This window comes from Gekko japonicus, unplaced genomic scaffold (assembly GCF_001447785.1).
Source record: "Gekko japonicus isolate JY-2015 unplaced genomic scaffold, Gekko_japonicus_V1.1 scaffold1190, whole genome shotgun sequence".
NCBI lineage: Eukaryota > Metazoa > Chordata > Lepidosauria > Squamata > Gekkonidae > Gekko > Gekko japonicus.
Genome location: NW_015173159.1, coordinates 247,309 through 265,774, shown reverse-complemented (window position 1 = coordinate 265,774; position 18,466 = coordinate 247,309).

The window sequence follows — 18,466 nt, the reverse complement described above, 5'->3', positions numbered from 1 at the left end:
GTTGCGGTGCTCATCTCCATTTCAAAGCCGAAGAGCCAGCGCTGTCTGAAGACATTTCTGTGGTCATGTGGCCGACAAGACTAAACACCAAGGCGCACGGAATGCTGTTACCTTCCCACTGCAGTGGTACCTATTTATCTACTTGCAATTTCTTGCTTTCGAACTGCTAGGTTGGCAGGAGCTGGAACTAGAGACGGGAGCTCACTCTGTCATGCGGCACACTCGGGTCTCGACCTGCTCAACTACCGACCTTCCACAGCCTGCAGTTCAGCGTCTTAACCACTTGAGCCACCGCAGCTCCATGGATGTTCTGTGGTACCCCCTAAATACATTACTTACCCACGAGGCCCTTGCTGTGTCACAGGAAATCTTGGGCCTCACCTCTGTCCACACAACGGATACCATTTTTAACAACAGAAAAGGGCAAGAGTCCAGTAGCACCTTAAAGACTAACAAAATTTGTGGCAGGGTAGGAGCTTTCGTGAGTCACTGCTCACTTCTTCAGGTATTCTTCAGGTAACACTTAAGAACATAAGAACATAAGAGATGCCAATGCTGGATCAGGCCAAAGGCCCATCCAGTCCAACACTTTGTATCACACAGTGGCCAGAAATACCAGTGCCATCAGGAGGTCCACCAGTGGGGCCAGGACATTAGAAGCCCTCCCCCTGTTGACCCCCCCCCCAGCACCAAGATGACAGAGCATCACTGGATATCCAAATATGCTGCTTATTTTTTCTTTCTGTTTTCTGTTTTCCTTTTGAATGGCAGAAACGAAGATATATACGCTAAGGTAACACAGTGTGTGACATTTTGCTGTTCAGTCTCCCTGCTAGTACTGGCTGTTTTCACAGTTTTGCTTGTAGAAAAGTAAGGCATATGCCAGATAGTAGTTTTACATGCTAACTGAGTCATAAGTGATGCATTTCACATTCTTACTGTGGTCAAATGAGTGTAGTTCTGATAAGAAAGTAATTATTGCACATAGTTCAGGTTTAAAAAAAAAACCAGGTTGTTTTTCTCCAAACGAAACATGGCATAACTGATTGTTTTTTCTTATGAGTGTCAGGAAAAATTTTCCTTTCTCGTTATAAGTTCCAGCATGTGACTTTGGCCAAGTAATTGCTCCTCTCCCATTGGGCAGGGCAGCTAGTACTAAAAAGCCACACACACCCACATCATTTCCCAGGGCAAATATTTTAGATGATAACCCAGACGTTGGCCTTGAACGTTTTTTGTGTTAGACCAGTCTTCTGTTCCTTGATCAGAACAGCAGCAGGGCTACCATGGCAAAAACAAGAGCCCAAACCATTAGCAAAACCGAAAACTTGGTAGATTGTCCCAAGAGAAAAAAAACCCCTGCTTAATTTCCTATCAAATTTTACTAGGACCATTCAGTGGAAATTAAAACTATTGCAACAGCGCCCTCAAGTGCCCGGATTGTTGAATGGCCACTTAAAAAAACCTACGGTTTTAGAGGGGAGCCGTGCTGGTCTGCAGTAAAAACAGCTAGAATCAGCTAGAGACCAAAAAGATTTTTTTTGAGGTAGGAGCTTTTGAGAGTCAAAGTTCCGTTTCTAGGACACAAGTAGGAATGGAGATCTGAGTGTCTGTATCCCGGTCAGAAGGTGGGAGGGGTGTTGTGAATAATGCTTGGACAGGATGCAAAGGTACAACGCACATTGTAATCAGCTTGATTAGAGCAGGAGGGGAATGCTGGGGGGGGGGCAGCAATTAGCATCTGTGGTGGGATAAGAACCCAGTAGGTAGTTATATATGAAACACTGATATTCTTTTCCCTGCAAATCTGTTTAAATCAGTAATGAGGGACCAGAATAGCTCTTCATTTATTTTAGAGAACTACGAAGGAAGTCTCTACAGAGGGAGTCATTTAGCGGCTGGGACAATTGGATACCATTACCTTTCCCTTCCGAAAATATTTTTGTGTCCATTCAACTGGGAAGTTCTGGCTACGATCACCAGGGATTATTTATCGACCTCCATTTTTTCAGTGTGAACATCCCATATGCTCAGAGATCGTGGGAGCAGGATGTAGTATTACCAACCTGAGGCGTGGAGACCTCCTGGAATTATAACTGATCTTTTTAAGCTGCTGAGATAATTTTCTCTGGAGAAAATGGCTGCTTCAGAGGGTGGACTCTGCGGCATTATACCCTGCGGAGGTCCCTCCCCTCCCCAAACCCTACCCTCCACAGGCTCCGCCCCCAAATATCCAGGAATTCCACAACCCAGAGTTGGTAACCACACTTCTGTATCAATATTTCCTGCCTCTGGGCTACTCTGCTTCTTTGCAGGCAGCACTAGCGTGATACCAGTTTTGAGTTCCTACACCAGTCGTTCTTAAACCTTTTGGCAACCAGGAGATCCCTGTTTTGACTGAATTCCCCCCCCCACATATTCCCAAACTACCTCCCTCATCAGTGACTGCCTTGTGCCTAGCAAGCCCCTTTCAAGAGTGCATGTCTTCTATTGTCCTGAGCACTGTATAGTGAGAGCCAAATCATCTATCCTTTAAAAGGAAGGTGGAGTAGAATGCTGGGGTTGTCTATACATAGCCTATCGCCACAGTCCTCGGAGGGCGATTAATTTTCTAGGGCTGCAACTCAAAAGGCCCTAACTCAATCTTATCCGTGACTGGATGGGACTTTGCACTGGAGATAGGAAGAAACTTCCTAACTGGTTAATAACTTCTAGTCAGAGACATTAATTTTCTAGGGCTGCAACTCAAAAGGCCCTAACTCAATCTTATCCGTGACTGGATGGGACTTTGCACCGGAGATAGGAAGAAACTTCCTAACTGGTTAATAACTTCTAGTCAGAGACTGGCTGAACAGGACTTTGAAAAGTTGCTCATAAAAATGAAGAAGAAGAGGAGGAGGAGGATTTCTACCCCGCCCTTCACTACCCAAGGGAGTCTCAGAGCGGCTTACAAACTCCTTTCCCTTCCCCTCCCCACAACAGACACCCTGTGAGGGAGGCAGGGCTGAGAGAGCTCTGTCAGAAACTGCCCCTTTTCAAGAACAGCTCTGACAGAACTATGGCTTGCCCAAGGTCATCCAGCAGTTGCAAGTGGAGGAGTGGGGAATCAAACCCGGTTCTCCCAAATTAGAGTCCGCGCATTTAACTACTACACCAAAAAAAGACCTACATCACAGAAAAACTGAACTTCTGGTATTCAGCTGATTATCATCAGGGTTGTCATCTCGGGGTTGGGGGAGCAACTTACCCTCCCTCTTCTCCTGCCTCCTCCTGGCTGAATGAGGGCTGGAAGCGGGGCGGCCGGAAGCAGGGGGCGGGGCTTCGTCATGTGCCCCGCCGCCCTGCACCTCACCCAGGGGAACTGTGTTCCCCTGCGTTCCCCCCCGAAATGACCTCTGTTCATAGAGTGGGCATTATCTCTGGTGCAGTAGCCAGGGGGCGGAGAGTACCGGCCTGGAGTGAGAGAACCCAGCTGCTCGGCTCTGCCCTCCTCTCTGCCCGAGGCATTGAAAGAACTGTTGAAAGTCTGTGACCTTTCCCGCTTGTTCCCTGTCACGTAGGGCTGCCAGCTCCAGGTTGGAAACTTCCTGGAGATTTGGGGGGAGAGATCCTGGAGAGAGGAGGGACCTCAGCAGGGTGTAATGCTATAGAGTCCACTCTCCAAAGCAGACATTTTCTCAATGGAGCCTGGAGATCTCTGTAGCCTGGTCAGTTGTGGTTCTGGGGAGAACGCTAGGCCCCACCTGGAAGTCGGCTACCCCTGTGCATGTGAGGTATTTTTTTAGTGCTGTTCATTGTGTTGTATTGTGTTCACCTGTACACCTTTTAAAATGTTGTGAGGTCCCACCTGATGAAGGGTTCTAGTGCGCTCAAAAGTGTGTGCAATTTGGATCTTAGAAAATATAAGCATATAAAGAAAATATAATCAAAATGTTATACAGGTGGCATTGGACACCGGATAAATTGCTTAAATGTTATGCCAATGTCTCTGTTGGAAACTGTTGGAGGTGCAGGAATAACGTAGGAACGTACTTTCATATATGGTGGAGGTGTGAGAAAATACAAAGTTTTTGGAAAAGTATTAAGCATCTAATAGAAGAAATTACAGGGATTGACTTACCGATAGCACCAGAATTTATTTTACTTAATATTACACCAGAAGGGATTAAACATAATGAACTAGTTATAATACTGTATATAATTACAATATCAAGAATAATAATAGCAAAAAATTGGAAAACAGATAGAATACCGAGTAGGGAAGAGTTGATTATGAAGTTTTTTGAAATAGTAGAAATGGATAAGCTGAACATGTTTCTGGCGGGAAAATCAGATAATAACTTGAAACTAAAATGGCAAAAAGTCAATAAATGGAGTGAAGAAAATGTTTAATGTAACCCCAGAATGTTGGAGAACAAAATATACTTGGAGTGTACGCTATATTGGTATGGAAAATTGAAAATAAAATTTCCCCCCCCCAAAAAAAGTGTGCAATATTTTGTGTCCATTTGGTTGGCCCTAATAAAAGGTACAGGCCAATCTTGTCAGATCTTGGAAACTAAAGCAGGGTTGGTACTTGGATGGGAGGCCACGAAGTAGAGTTGGCAGCTCTTGGTCATCTGGAGATCAGTTGTAAGGGCTTTCTTCCGGGGGAAACGCGCTGGGACGGAGTTCAAGAACCTCTTTGACAAAATTCTTTTAAAAATGTTTAAAAGTTCACGAGATTTCAGTATACAGACTGAAAACTTCATTTCCCTCTTGAGAGTCCCAGCATCTCTTTTTCCAAAAAGAAAAGCCCCGGTTGTAATAGTGGGAAATTTCCAGCCACCACCTGGAGGTTGGCAACCGTACCACCAAGTAAAGCCATGACCAACCACCTCTGCTTCTCACTTGCCTTGAAAGCCCCCTTGCTGGGGTGGCCGCAAGTCAGCTGCAACTTGATGGCACATGCAGACGCAATAAAAGGCACTACATGGATTTCATTCTTATTTTGGGATATTCTTTTGTAATGTCTTGTTCAGAATGACCTTTACTGGAAGTCGTCTTGGGTCCTGCTTTGTGGGGGAAAGGCAGGATTAACAGCATTTAAAAACAAATCAAATACACTCTTTGCATTGGAAAACAGAGTGAAAATGAGGGCAGTTTCATTCCCGAAGAAACTGTGTTATGTTTTACATGGGGTGTATGTGTGGGTTCCCTGTAGGGATCCCAAGTCCCCCCGGGGGGCAGAGGCCTGTTCCCCGGCGCCGCCAGATCGGGCCCCGGGGGGAACTCCTCCCCGACGTGCGTGTCACCCGGAAGTGACGGGAGGACGCTGGGCACGCTGGGGGCGGGGCCACGGCCATACAAGGGAAAACTCTATGGTTTTCCCTTGTATGGCCGTGGCCCCGCCCCCAGCGTGCCCGGCATCCTCCCATCACTTCCGGGTGATGTGTGTGCAGTACGCACGCGCGCACCAGACGCCGGATGGGAGCCCCCTGCTCCCGGCGAAGATCAACTTGGCAACCCTAGTTCCCTGCTGTGTCAGCTCAGTCAGATGTGAGCTGCATGTTCTCCTCTGTTCCTGTGTACGCAGTGTCCAGTTAGCATTGGACAGCAACATGCGCAGAAATGGGCTGCCATCAACTCATCCTCAAGTATCTATTTGGGTTTCTGTAGGTAGGCAAAATGTATTGCAGGGGTCCCCAGCGTGGCACCTGTGGGCACTATGGTGCCCACCTTCTTCACGCCCACCAAGTGTTTTTAGAAAGTGGGTGGGGCCAAGTGGGGCTCTTATCCACCTGGGTTTCTGATGAGCCACGGAAGATCTGATCAGCTATGCAGATTAAAATAACGTTGTTTCAGCAGCAGCTGCCACCACAGTGCTTGTTTTAGTCTCTCTCACCCCTCTTTCTCAGTATATTTTCTAATTACCCCTCTTCTCCCCTGCACTTGGGCTTCCTCTGTGCGTGTGGCTCCGCCTCCCATGGCAGCCATTTTGTTGTTGGCTCCGCCTCCTGCAGCAGCCATTTTATGGTTGCACCCAGTACCCTGTGTCAGAATTCCGAAGGTGCCCACTGGCTCAAAAAGGTTGGGGTATATAGCCAAAGGCCGTTACAAGCAGTGATGAATCAAATAGCAATAAAAAACCAAATCGAGAACAGTGTTGAAATTTCCAGGACCAAAACATAAATTGCAGCCCATTAAATGTTAAGCAGAAACAGCAGCTGCCACCACAGTGCTTGTTTTAGTCTCTCTCACCCCTCTTTCTCAGTATATTTCCTAATTACCCCTCTTCTCCCCTGCACTTGGGCTTCCTCTGTGCGCGTGGCTCCGCCTCCCATGGCAGCCATTTTGTTGTTGGCTCTCTGATTATCCTCCAGCCCCCCCAGTAGGGGTCAGTCACCAGAGGTCTCCATGACTTCCAGATGCACACACACTCGCATACCCCCCCATATGAAAAATACAAAAAAATGTTAAGTAAAAATTTTGTGTGGGTTTTCTTAGCGCCCAGTGCATGAAAAGACATTGTACAGGCAATGTGAGGTCAACATCAGAATGTGGCACTTCTGGTCTTCCTTCCAGTGAAGGTTCCCAATCTTGTTGAAACTTTGTGCGCTTTTGGCATAGTGGGCACCACCACAAAATGGCTGCCCTGGGAGCCAATCACAAAACGTTGGCAGGTTCCAAGCCCAGCCTTCCACCTAAGATGGAGGCAACTGTAGAAGAAGAAGAAGAGAAGAGATTGGATTTATACCCCGCCCTTCACTACCCAAAGGTGTCTCAGAGCAGCTTACAAACACCTTTCCCTTCCCCTCCCCACAACAGACACCCTGTGAGGTAGGTGGGGCTGAGAGAACTCTTGACAGAAACTGCTCTTTTACAAGAACAGCTGTGCCAGAGTTATGGCTTGGCCAAGGACATCCAGCCAGGTGCAAGTGGAGGAGTGGGGAATCAAACCCGGTTCTCCCAGATTAGAGTCCGCGCACTTAACCACTACACCAAACTGGCTCTCTGTATCTGAATATGTGCTCCCCGCTGTTCCAAAGGTGATGCTTCCTGGGTTCTTTTGAAGTACATTCTGCTCCAGTGATGTGGGGGAAGCCCAAGGCTGGCTGTTTGCTTTGGGGGAAAGAGGCTTCATCAAAGGAACAGACTGGAGCAAGGAAGCCCACTAGCGGGTTCTGTGTTGGGGATCAGTGCCGAACAGGGCCGGCGTAAGATTTATTGCGATAATGTAGGTGAAATGTTTTGAACCCTCTAGAAGTGCTAAGAAATGCTAAACTAATATTACACAGAATAACACAAACGTTAAATCCACATAAAACAAGTGAGAAAAACCACAGGCAAACAATCTTAGAAGGCTGCAAGAACATTGGACGATGTTTGGTATGTCTGGCTGGGGCGGTTGTCCCTTGATTTGCCTGTCCAGCCAACATTGAAAAGATTGTGTTGACGCTCTGCCACCCCAGAACAGTTAATTCCACTGTAAAATATCCAGAAATGATTTAGACAGACTCCTGCATTTCAGGGCTAAAAATAAGGTTCAGCACTCCAGGTGATCTGCAACTAATTGCTGTTTTCTGTTTGTCCCAATTAATTCTGGCTTATAACACAGTCCCCACCTCAGTTGTTGCTATTTTACTTTCAGGTAAGGGTGGCTGTTCCCGTTTTTTTTTTCTGCTCGAAGTGGAGTTTTGTCATGCGGTGACCCGAGCGAATATCAAGGGCTACTTGATGCGGGACAGTGTTGCTGTAAATGTATCTCATTTTCCATTTGGAAATATGGCATGCCCAACTGCAGGTACATGCCACACTGCATGGTGCACTGTAGATTGTGGTGCATTTGCTAGAAAACATTTTGCGTGAAAAAGCAGGAATTTATGCAGGCCAGTATTTAAGAAAAACTGCATTTCTGTCTCAAGCATCATGCCCAAAGTGCTTTCTCACATATGGCACAAAGCAGGTCAATATCAGAACATTGGCACTTCTGGTCTTCCTTCCTGCAAGGATTCCGAATCTTGTTGAAACTTTGCTTTTGGCCTTTTGAGACCAGAGAGTTTGCACCACCACAAAACGGCTGCCCCAGGAGCCAATCATATTAGACAATGTTTGGTGTGTCTGGCTAGCCACAATAACTCTCTTCCCCAAAGAGCCAGTTTGGTGGAACGGTTAAGAGCAGTGGTTCTAATCTGGAGAACCGGGTTTAATTCCCCACTCCTCCACATGCAGCCAGCTGGGTGACCTCGGGTCAGTCACAGCTTTATCAGAGCTGTTCTCTCAGAGATCTCTCAGCCCCACCTACCTCACAGGGTGTCTGTTGTGGGGAGGGGAAGGGAAAGAAGATTGTAGGCTGCTCTGAGACTCCGAGTGAAGGACAGGGTATAAATCCAATCTCTTCTCTTCTTCTTCTTACTTTATTTGTATCCCACCTTTCTCCCCAATGGGGATCCAAAGTGGCTTACATCATTCTTTTCAGTTTTATCCTCACAACCACCCTGTAAGGTAGGTTAGGCTGAGAGTGTGTGACTGACCTAAGGTCCCCCAGCAAGCTTCCATGGCAGAGTAGGGATTCGAACCTGGGTCTGCCAGATCCTAGTCCAGCATTCTAAACACTACACTACACTGGCTCTGAGAATGTGTCCAAGCTATTGGGTTTAGGTGATCCCACCCCCCATGCTCCATCCTGCGTGATACAAAGATAACCCATGTGCGACCATTCCTTTCTAACGCGATACCTAAGTTTAACAGCAGTCTCACTAGGGTTGCCAAGTCCCGCAAACTCACTGGCGGGGGAGGCTCTGATGGGTCCGGGAGCCGGCTCCAGATGCGCGTGCGCCAAGCGCACGCGTGCCACCAGCACGTCAACGGAAGTGACGGGCGACGTCGCTCACGTTGGGGGCGTGGCCGAGATCGTTGGGGGAAAACCATATGGTTTTCCCCTCGACGATCTGGGCCACACCCCCAATGTGAGTGATGTGGTGCAGCTTTGGGGGGCAGAGTTCCCCCCAGGGCCCGATTCCGCCGCGGCGGAAATCTGGCCTCCAAAGCGGGTGTTTCCCCACCCCCCACCCCCACTTGGCACCCCTAAGTCTCACAATTCTTTTGCTCCAAAGCAAGAGGCCTCTTTGTCCAATGAGAGCTCCATTTTCAGTGTCTTTTGATCAGCAATTCCTGTCTCTGATGTTCACAAGTTACAGTGAACACACATCCTACATGTGCATGCATACATCTGTACTATTCACTCTACACTTTACAGCATCTGTCCACTTTACAAATGCGTGGTTTCAATGAGATGTACATACCTTGAATGTAACATGAAAATTAGTCAATGCACATTCACTGTAACATGCGAATAGGCCTTTGGATAGATAGAAGAACCATTTGGGTGGTAACTGATTGATAACAGGCAATCAGACAAGAGCTCTTTTTCTGTGGAGAAGCAGTTGATGATTTGTTGTTGTTGTTCAGCCGCACAGTCGAGTCCGACTCTTCGCGACCCCATGGACTAGATCCCACCAGTCTCATCCTTTGCCATCCCCGTCTTCTTTGACCTTCAATCTTTCCCAGCATCAGGGTCCACCAAATAGATCATGCCTGGATTCTGGAATAATACAAGCCCTTTTCAGGTGTTACGTTTGACCGCATATACAGGGGAAACATGGTACTTGCGACCGACTCCTGTTACGTGTGATTGCCATTTGGTCTTAAAGGGGCCAGGCATGTCTATTCCAACTTTGGAACGTGTGTACTAGAATCCCGATTTCCAAGAAAAGGGCTACAGTTACTGGTGATCCAGACTAGATTAATTTTTTCCAAAATATATAGATTGGCTCTACACGCTGAGGTGCGAAAATATGTCACCGGGGCCTGTCATCGGGGGGGGGGGGGGGAACGCCTCACATTCACGGAGGGCCTCAAATTTAAACTTTTGATGTTACCTCTAGATGAGGTTATGCATACCTTCTCAGAGATAGACTGGCAGGACTGAAAGAAGACAACATTCATCCTATAACTTGAAACTCGTGTGACCCATTACCAGACCACACCACCTGTAGTGCACATGATGAATTAATATCCTGCTCTGTCGGCATTTGACATTTCTTCATTTCTTAATATACCGAGAGCCTCAGAAAATGGAAGTGGCCCTGGCCTCTCTCAACTTCTGAGAGGCCCTGGCAGCCATATTCAAGTGTTTTGGTGTACAACCAAGGGTAAAAGTAAGCCAGTACAGGCCAGTAAGAAAATGGCTGAAGCAATACTCCCCATCTTCTGATCTGAATCCCCTGATCTAGACTGTTTTGTAAGAAATTGTCTCACAATGGAAGTTTTGACTCTCAAAAACGTATACCCTGAAATTCTTCTGGGTCTCTGAGGTAGTACTGGACTCAAATCTAAGACATTTAAGTAACTTTCACTCATGTGCTGCATTGAACGCCGACTGTTAGTGATTGGCCTGAATTATTATGAATTGGGGGGGATTCCTCTGCTGCCTTTATGTTGTGGTACAAACTCCAGAGAACAGCCCCATGGTTTTGAACTGTGGCAAGCCGCTTTAACCCCCTAAAATCCATTCCCTCAGAAGAAACCGGTGTTTGAAGGGAAAGGAGTTGGGTCCTTACACAAGGGGCAGAGTGTGTGTGTGTGTGGGTGGGGGGCACGGATAAGTGATGGTTCCTTTAAATACAGAATGAGCTCAGGTGAAAGGAACGCAAAATGCTCCCCTCATCCCCCGGGGCCCCGCCAGCCAGCCGCTCCAGGGCATGTCCGGCCAGTTATAAATGGATCATGAGTTGCTATTTTTAGCCCGTGAGAGGATTGTAAATATTAAAAGGGTATAAAGTGCAGAACGTAGCAACAGTGGCGTTTGTTTGCTTCATTTCTCCCTGCTCCCCCCCCTGCTCCCCTCCCCTTGGCAGGAATGTGCTTGGAGGGGAAGAAAGAATGCTGGTGGCGGAAGGCAATTTGCGGGTGATCAAACCTGGACTTTGCACTCTACCCAAATTTCCTTATCAGCACCCCCCACAAAGGTTGCGGGGAAGGGGACGACATGGGTTTTTTTTTGGTATATTGTTGTAAGAAAGCGGCATTGCCAAATCTGATGCACAGTGGAAACTGGAAAGAAATATCTCCAGGGGAAAGGGGGAGTTGGATGAGATGAGAAGGGGCCAGTTTGGGGGAGAGAGAGAGTGGGAGGGAGGGAAAAAAGAGCGGATGGGTAGGGAAGAAGGCCGTGGATGAGAACTGGGGGGGGGTGTTTGGGAGAGGAAAAGAGACAGTGGTTTGGGGATCAGGGGAAAGGTTTCTCTGACCACCTGCCTTGTAAGGATGTTCCCATATGCAAGAGCAGACCTTCGTGCTCTGTGTTAATTCATCTAAACAAGAGGTCAGGAACTGGGGGGGGGAGGCAAATCCCCCCCCCAGGACTACCTCCTGGCACAGTTGCCAATTTGGGAGCAAGACGGGGATGTATAAGAGCCAGCATGGAGTAGTTATTATTAGAGTCTTGGGGAGTGCCTGGGAGTTCCAGGTTCAAATCCGCCCTCTGCCATGGAAGTTTGCCGAGCGACGTGCCATCTCAGCCTAACCTCCCTCACAGGATTGCTGAGAAGATAAACTGGAGATGGGGAGAATATGGTAAGCTGCTTTGGGTCCCCCTTGGGCAGAAAACTGGAGTGTACATGAATAAAGATCAGGAATGGCAGCAATGTGTGTTAGCCAAGTCTGGGGGATAGGTAGGATTCCTGGCTCCCCTATCCCTCCTTATAGGTCTCTCGTAAATCGAGTTGCTGATTAGCAGGGGTCCTTTAGTAGAAAAAGAGGTGCAGGAGCTCATTAGCATAACTTATTAGCATAACTTATTAGCATATGCCACACATCACCGGAAGTGTGTCAGAAGGCAACACCCACCACTCAGATGAAGGGAGAGCTTGTACCTGAATAAAAGGTGCCACTGGACTGTTTTGGATTGCTAGCTATGGGGGGGGAATGCGCAGATCTGCCCTCACAGAGAAGGGAGAGCTTGTACCTGAATAAAAGGTGCCACTGGACTGTTTTGGATTGCTAGCTATGGGGGGGGAATGCGCAGATCTGCCCTCACAGAGAAGGGAGAGCTTGTACCTGAATAAAAGGTGCCACTGGAATGTTTTGGATTGCTAGCTATTGGGGGGGGAATGCGCAGATCTGCCCTCACAGAGGAGGGAGAGCTTGTACCTGAAGGTGGGCCGTGGGGGGGGGCTCTGCAACTTACCTGGCTGCTTCTTGCTCCTCGTGGCCCAACTGAGGGCTGCTGGGAGCAGGGGGCGGGGCTTGTTGCATGTGCCTGCCCCCTGGGCTCCTTACTGCCGGAGCTCTGCTCCTGTGCGCTCCCGCAGGAAACGACCCCTGCTGATTAGAGATCTAGACAAACTGCCATCACTTGATTCTGTATCTGGGGCGGATACATCCATGTTAGTTGGATTAACTTGTACACTCTAAAATATACGATCAAGAGAAACGCGAGGCATGCCTCATCCAATACATGGCAAAGGAAAGCTGGGCTTGAGGTATAGTGTGGGGGGGAGGAAGCAGGCCAGAAAGCTCATTTGCATTACAAATGCCTCTCCATGTTTTCTTCCGTACCTCAGTCAAAAAGAAGAAGAGCATGCTGTTGGTTTGTAACTGACTCATGGGAACCCCAGCTGGTGTTGCCACATTAGTCTGCTGCTGGAAAAATAAATAGGGAGTTTTGTACCATCTCAGAAGACTAACAATTCCCATTTATCAATCGAACAGTTAACAATAAACAGCTCGAGAGAGAATTTTTAAAAATTGATTTAAGGCTTGCAAGTGAAAACCACCTTAGTGTTAATTTTTTGAAGGCAGCTTGGGTGACCAGGTATCTGGAACCTTTTCCAGCTCTCTCCAAATAGGTTTAGAATCCCCACTTTGTCCATAAGCATGGAAGGGAAAATAGTTTCAGGTGGGTAGCCGTGTTGGTCTGAAGCAACAGAATAAAGTTTGAGTCCAGGGGCACCTTTAAGACCAGCAAAGTTTAATTCTGGGTATAAGCATGCACATTATTTGGATGCATAGGGTGGACAGGGTTTACCATAGGGGCAGGGCACGTTGGCACCTCATTTCAGAGGCCGTTGTTGTTGTCGTTGTATTGCATTGTGTGTAGTATACAGTATTGAAAAACTGGGGATAGACGACCTAAGAAGGTATAAACATTCAAGTATTATAAGGTATATGCAAATGTAATCAACTTTATACTAAAGCTTAATACTCAGAATGTACAAAATTGCAATATTAGGGCATAATAGCCAGAGGTATACAAGATTACAATACAAAAGCTCATTAATCAGAACATCAGTGTAGCAGCAATGTAGAAACAGACGTCCTTAGCCTTGAGCTTAGCATTATATAGAGAGGTCCAAAATGAGAAATTTACAAAGCAGTTTACAAAGCAGTTAAAAGACGTCCGATATTCCATAGAAACTAAGGGCTAGTCCCACTACTATCTGTAGCAACCTGAGAGGAGAAGGTGCTTCTATGAACTAGGAAGGTGACATTATAAACCAAAAGATATCAAGACACAATACATGTTGATTTGCTTCTGATGAAGTTTCACCACGAAACAAAGTGAAAAGGAAACTGCTTTGTAAATTGTTTCTATATTGCTGAACTGTTTCTATATTGCTGCTACATTGTTATGTTCTGATTAATGAGCTTTTGTATTGTAATTTTGTATACCTCTGGCTATTATGCCCTAATATTGTAATTTTGAACATTCTGAGTATTAAGCTTTAGTATAAAGTTGATTACATTTGCATATACATTATAGTACTTGAATGTTTATACCTTCTTAGGTCGTCTAGCCCCAGTTTTTCTTATATTGCATCCTTTATACTGGGAGGTCTGTGTTTCCTGATTGTGTGTAGTATAGCCAGGAGATTCTAAGATTGTCTGGCAGCCAGAAGTCCTAGCTCTTTTAGCATTATGCATCACTAGGTGGTGAGCTAGACTTGTTTATAAGGCAAGAGAAGTTTCAGAGGTGGTTTGCCATTGCCTGCCTCCGTGTCATGACCCTGCTATTCCTTGGAGGTCACCCTTCCAAATACTTAGCTTCCGAGATCGGACGAGATTGAGCCAGCCTGATCTATCCAGGTCAGGGCCATAAGAAAGGCAGACAAGAGAGTCAGAGTAGGCTAGTGCTTAGAGTGTAGGACCAGGACTTGGGAGACCCTGCCAAAGAAACTCACCGAGTGACCTCAGGCCATTCACACTCGGCCTAACCCTCCTCACAGGTTTGTGAGCATAAAACAAAGGAGGGAGAGCCGCGTTGTAAGTTTCGTTGAGCCGGAGTGAAAAGCAGGGTAGAAATAGCTAAATAAATAAATAAGCTGATGAAGCGTGTTGTCCCTTGGGGGTATACAGTTGTGTCACTTGTGCAGATATAGTTGCCACGGACACTCCGTGCTCCTGATGATGTGAACTGGATCTCACAAAAAGCTTGTGGTGAAATAAACATTGTTAGTCTCCAAGGTCCCACGGGACTGTTGTTTAAGTTGTGACCCCTTTGCCCAAGGCACCGTGGAGGGAAAAAATGGCGAAGGAAAGAGGGTGCGTCCCATTCCGGGAGTTCAGTGCAAGGCGCCGTGTGGGACTGAGGGATTCTGCCTGTGTATTTGTCGCTGAGGGGAGGTGTGCGAAGGAGGCCAGAAGAGGGAGAGAGGGAGGTGTGCGTGACTCGGAGAGTTTTTCTGGGGGGGGGGTAGAAGGAGCCGCAGGTTGCCTGGGGGAGGTCAGAGTTCAGCAGATGAAAAAACACGGGCGCTTCTAAAAATAGCAGCAGCCGGTTTAAAAATAGCAGCTGTCGAAAACAAATGTGGAGTAATTTGTGAAGCTCCGTGGGGAATATTTTTCTCCTCTGATCCAGCCCTTGGCCTCTTCCCTGGTCCTGCTGTGGAGAGAGACCCCCGTTTAAAAAAAGGCAAGAACCGAATGACAGCCTCAGTTTTATTTACTGGAAACTTCAGAGAAGAAAATTTAGACACCCCCCTTCCCCCAATTGGGTTTATTTTTGACAGAGATTTTCCTATTGGGCTAGCTTCCCCTATGATTTTAGGGGAAGATGTGGACTTGTGAATATTGAATTCTGAATAGTTTGGAATTATTTTTTTTAATATTCTTTTTATTCTTAGTCTGGATTGTTTCTCAGTCTTCTCTTGGCTTTTGTTAGGCCCAGTTTGGGATATCTTTTTTGCCCCCTTGTCAGTTTTCTTGGAGATTCATGCTGGTAAATCATTGGCAAAATTGCAGAGCCTTCAAGGAGGGGGGGGTATTTTATTCCTGCCTCCCCTTGCTTTGAAGGAACTGTGTGTCTGTCTGTGTGTTTGGAGTGTTTGTGAAAGTTCTTGTTCCAAAAGGCCACCAGAAACTAGCATGGAGATCTCGAATGCCTCTTCTTTTGTTGAGAGGAATTGGGGGGGGGGACTAGCCCCTTTCTTTTGAGGACTCAGTTTTTTAAAAAATGGGATGAGGGTAGAAACAGCAGGCAGACCAGTTCCTAGAGCAAGCTTGGGCAAACTGGGGTGGGTAGCAAGAGGCTTGGGGTGGGGTGGCAGAAGGGGCTGCAGTTCAGTTGAAGGGGGTGCTGAAAGGCTTGGCAGATATTTGATCTGGTCTCTCCCCCCCACCCACACACCCCTTTCCTCCAGCTTGGGGGATAAACATGCTGCTTATTTTGACTGGAATAGATAAGGGAGACTGAAAGGAGGAGTAGACAGACCTCCCCTCCGATTAATTCTGCCCCAGCTCAGTAGGATGTTGAGAAAAGTAAAGTCGCTTGGGTGCAGGGGTTTTCCTTAGTCCCCCCCTCCCAGAAGGTGGTTTTCAGTGTGTGTGTGTGTGTGTGGGGATGCATTTACACAACTGCCAGGGTTTTTGTGTGTGTGTGGTCTTTAGGGCCCCTTGTTGCTTACCACCCTTTCTCCTAGTTTGACCCACCCTACAGCTAAAAAAATGAAACTATCAGGATAACACTGGAGAAAACAGAGATAGCCTCCCCCCACTAACTGCATTCATAAATCCTCTTCTTCCCAATGTACTAAGACTGGTGGGTCTTTTTTTTGGGGGGGGGAAGACGAGTCTCTTCTTCCCAAGTCTGATGTAAAAATGAACACGGCGGAGTGGGGAGACTTTCCAGGCAACGTATTCTAGGAATTGGGGGGGGGGAGGAACTAATTCCATGATAATTTCAGACAAATAAACACATGCAGAATCTGTATTTCCAGTGTGTTTTCTTTTTAAATTGCATTGTATCACTTGAATGCGATTTTAAACCAACCCTCTTCTACAAGAGTGTCCTAGCACGTGGTAATATTTAGATCGCTGAAGTTTTGGTTACTCGTCGCAGTACTTTTGATTTCTAAGACAACTGTACATTCCAACGCCTGTTTCCATACGGTTGGGGTTTTTTAAAGAGACATATAAAGCATTCAAATAAAGGCTGGTAACAATTTCATCTCATACAGAATAAACAGGGGGGGTGCCTTCATGTATTCAAAGGGGTTACTCATTTATGTATTTTTCCTTTTTTTGATTAAATTTAGGGGAGTCATTTAATTCGATCTGCCATATTCAGCCCTTGCTAATACAGGACAGAAAGTTATGTTGATGAATCCAAGCTGAACATTCATGTGGGTGGTGGGAAGCAAATATGATGATGATGATGATGATGATGATGATGATGATGATGATGATGATGAAGAAGAAGAAGAAGAAGAAGAAGAAGAAGAAGAAGAAGAAGAAGAAGAAGAAGAAGAAGAAGAAGAAGAAAGGATATAAGACTATGACCCCCCCCCTTTTGGCAGAGAAGGAAAAGAGCGCAAACTTATTTGTCAGCTGCAAACCCGTAAACTCTGCCCATGTAATGATTCACTTGCATTAAGGATAATTAACTGTTTGCCGGGCAGGGCACCAGAACAACAGTTTGCACACCTCTAAACCTTTGCAAATTTATTATTATTAGTGTCATTGTTTGCTAATGGCTGCAAGTCTGCTCAAGGAACCGTTTTTCATACCTTAAAAAAAACAAAACCCTTGTCCATAAATTCTCCCAGTCTACAGTTATTATTCTTGAATCTTGGTTTGAGCAAACAAAGAGATCTATTCTAAAATATATTTATTGCTCACACGCACACAAAAAGAGAAGTTACTCAGTGTCTGAAAATAGATTTGTTGTGGAGCCCAGCTCTGTGCAGGTTTGTGTGTGCGTGTGTAGGGTGCCACCATGTCGCAGCTGACTTATGGGCTATCCCGTAGGCTTTTCTGGGCAAGTGATTAAGCAGAGGTGGTTTGCCATTGCATGTTTACTCAGGAGCAATGCTCCCTCTAAGCTGTGGAGTCTTGTGAGTAAAAATTCTACTTTGTGAGCTACTGGCATTAAAGTTGTGAGCAAATGATTTGGCTACTGCGTGAATTCGTTTGTTCTGGAGCCATCCCTCCTGAGCTAAGACACAAATGTGCGAGCCAGAGGCTAAAAAAACATGTGAGCTGGCTCACACTAACTCAGCTTAGAGGGAACACTGCTCAGGAGTAAGTGTCTTGTGTCATTTAATGGGACACACTTCCCAGGAAACTGTACACTGAACCATTGAGACTAGCTCCCATAGTGGAAAGTTTAAGGTTTCAGAGATATTGGTCACTTTTCACCCCCCTCCACTGACCCCTGTCTGCTCAACAAGATTCTGTATTTGATCTTAAGATATAATGGGACATACCTATGGTGCTTACAGATGTTTCCTCCTTGGTATGTTTTGCAATTGTGCAGTATTATACTCAGGTTACAGATCTAAGTATAATAGTGCACAATTGCAAAACATACCAAGGAGGAAACTAACGAATGGTTAAAAGAGATCAAAATGACTATCTACCAGTTGCGTATGAAGCCTGCCTGATTTTGAAAACATCGCTGCAGAAATTAGCTCATCTTTTGCTTGCTGCTTTGGTTACTGCTATAAAAAATACTTTTTAAAAAATTACAGGAGCAAGAACTAGGTTGATGTGTTTTGTATTAATCATTCACCTATTAATTAAATTAATGGATTTCATTTATTTCGAATTAACATTCATTTTCACACTTGGTTATGGTTAGCTCTTTTTCAATAAAAGAGTATTCAGTCTTTAGTTCCTGAAGCAACCAGCCCTCTCCTGTTCCTGACTTCTTCTTTTTTTTTTTTTAAAAAAAAAACATTTTATTATCAGGATATAACAACATGTCCAATATTAAAACGTTCCATCGTTCCCTAATATACCCCTTTTCCTTTTCCCCCTCCCTCCCCTTCTTCAAGCTTCCCACAGTGATCCCACCCCCACCAAATCTCTTTTTCTTTTCCATTCCTTCCTTCAAAACAAAACTTAATAATTAAATATTGCTTTAACTACTTTTTTCTTATATTCTACTCTATAGGTAACAATTTTTCCCCTTACCATCATCTTCTAT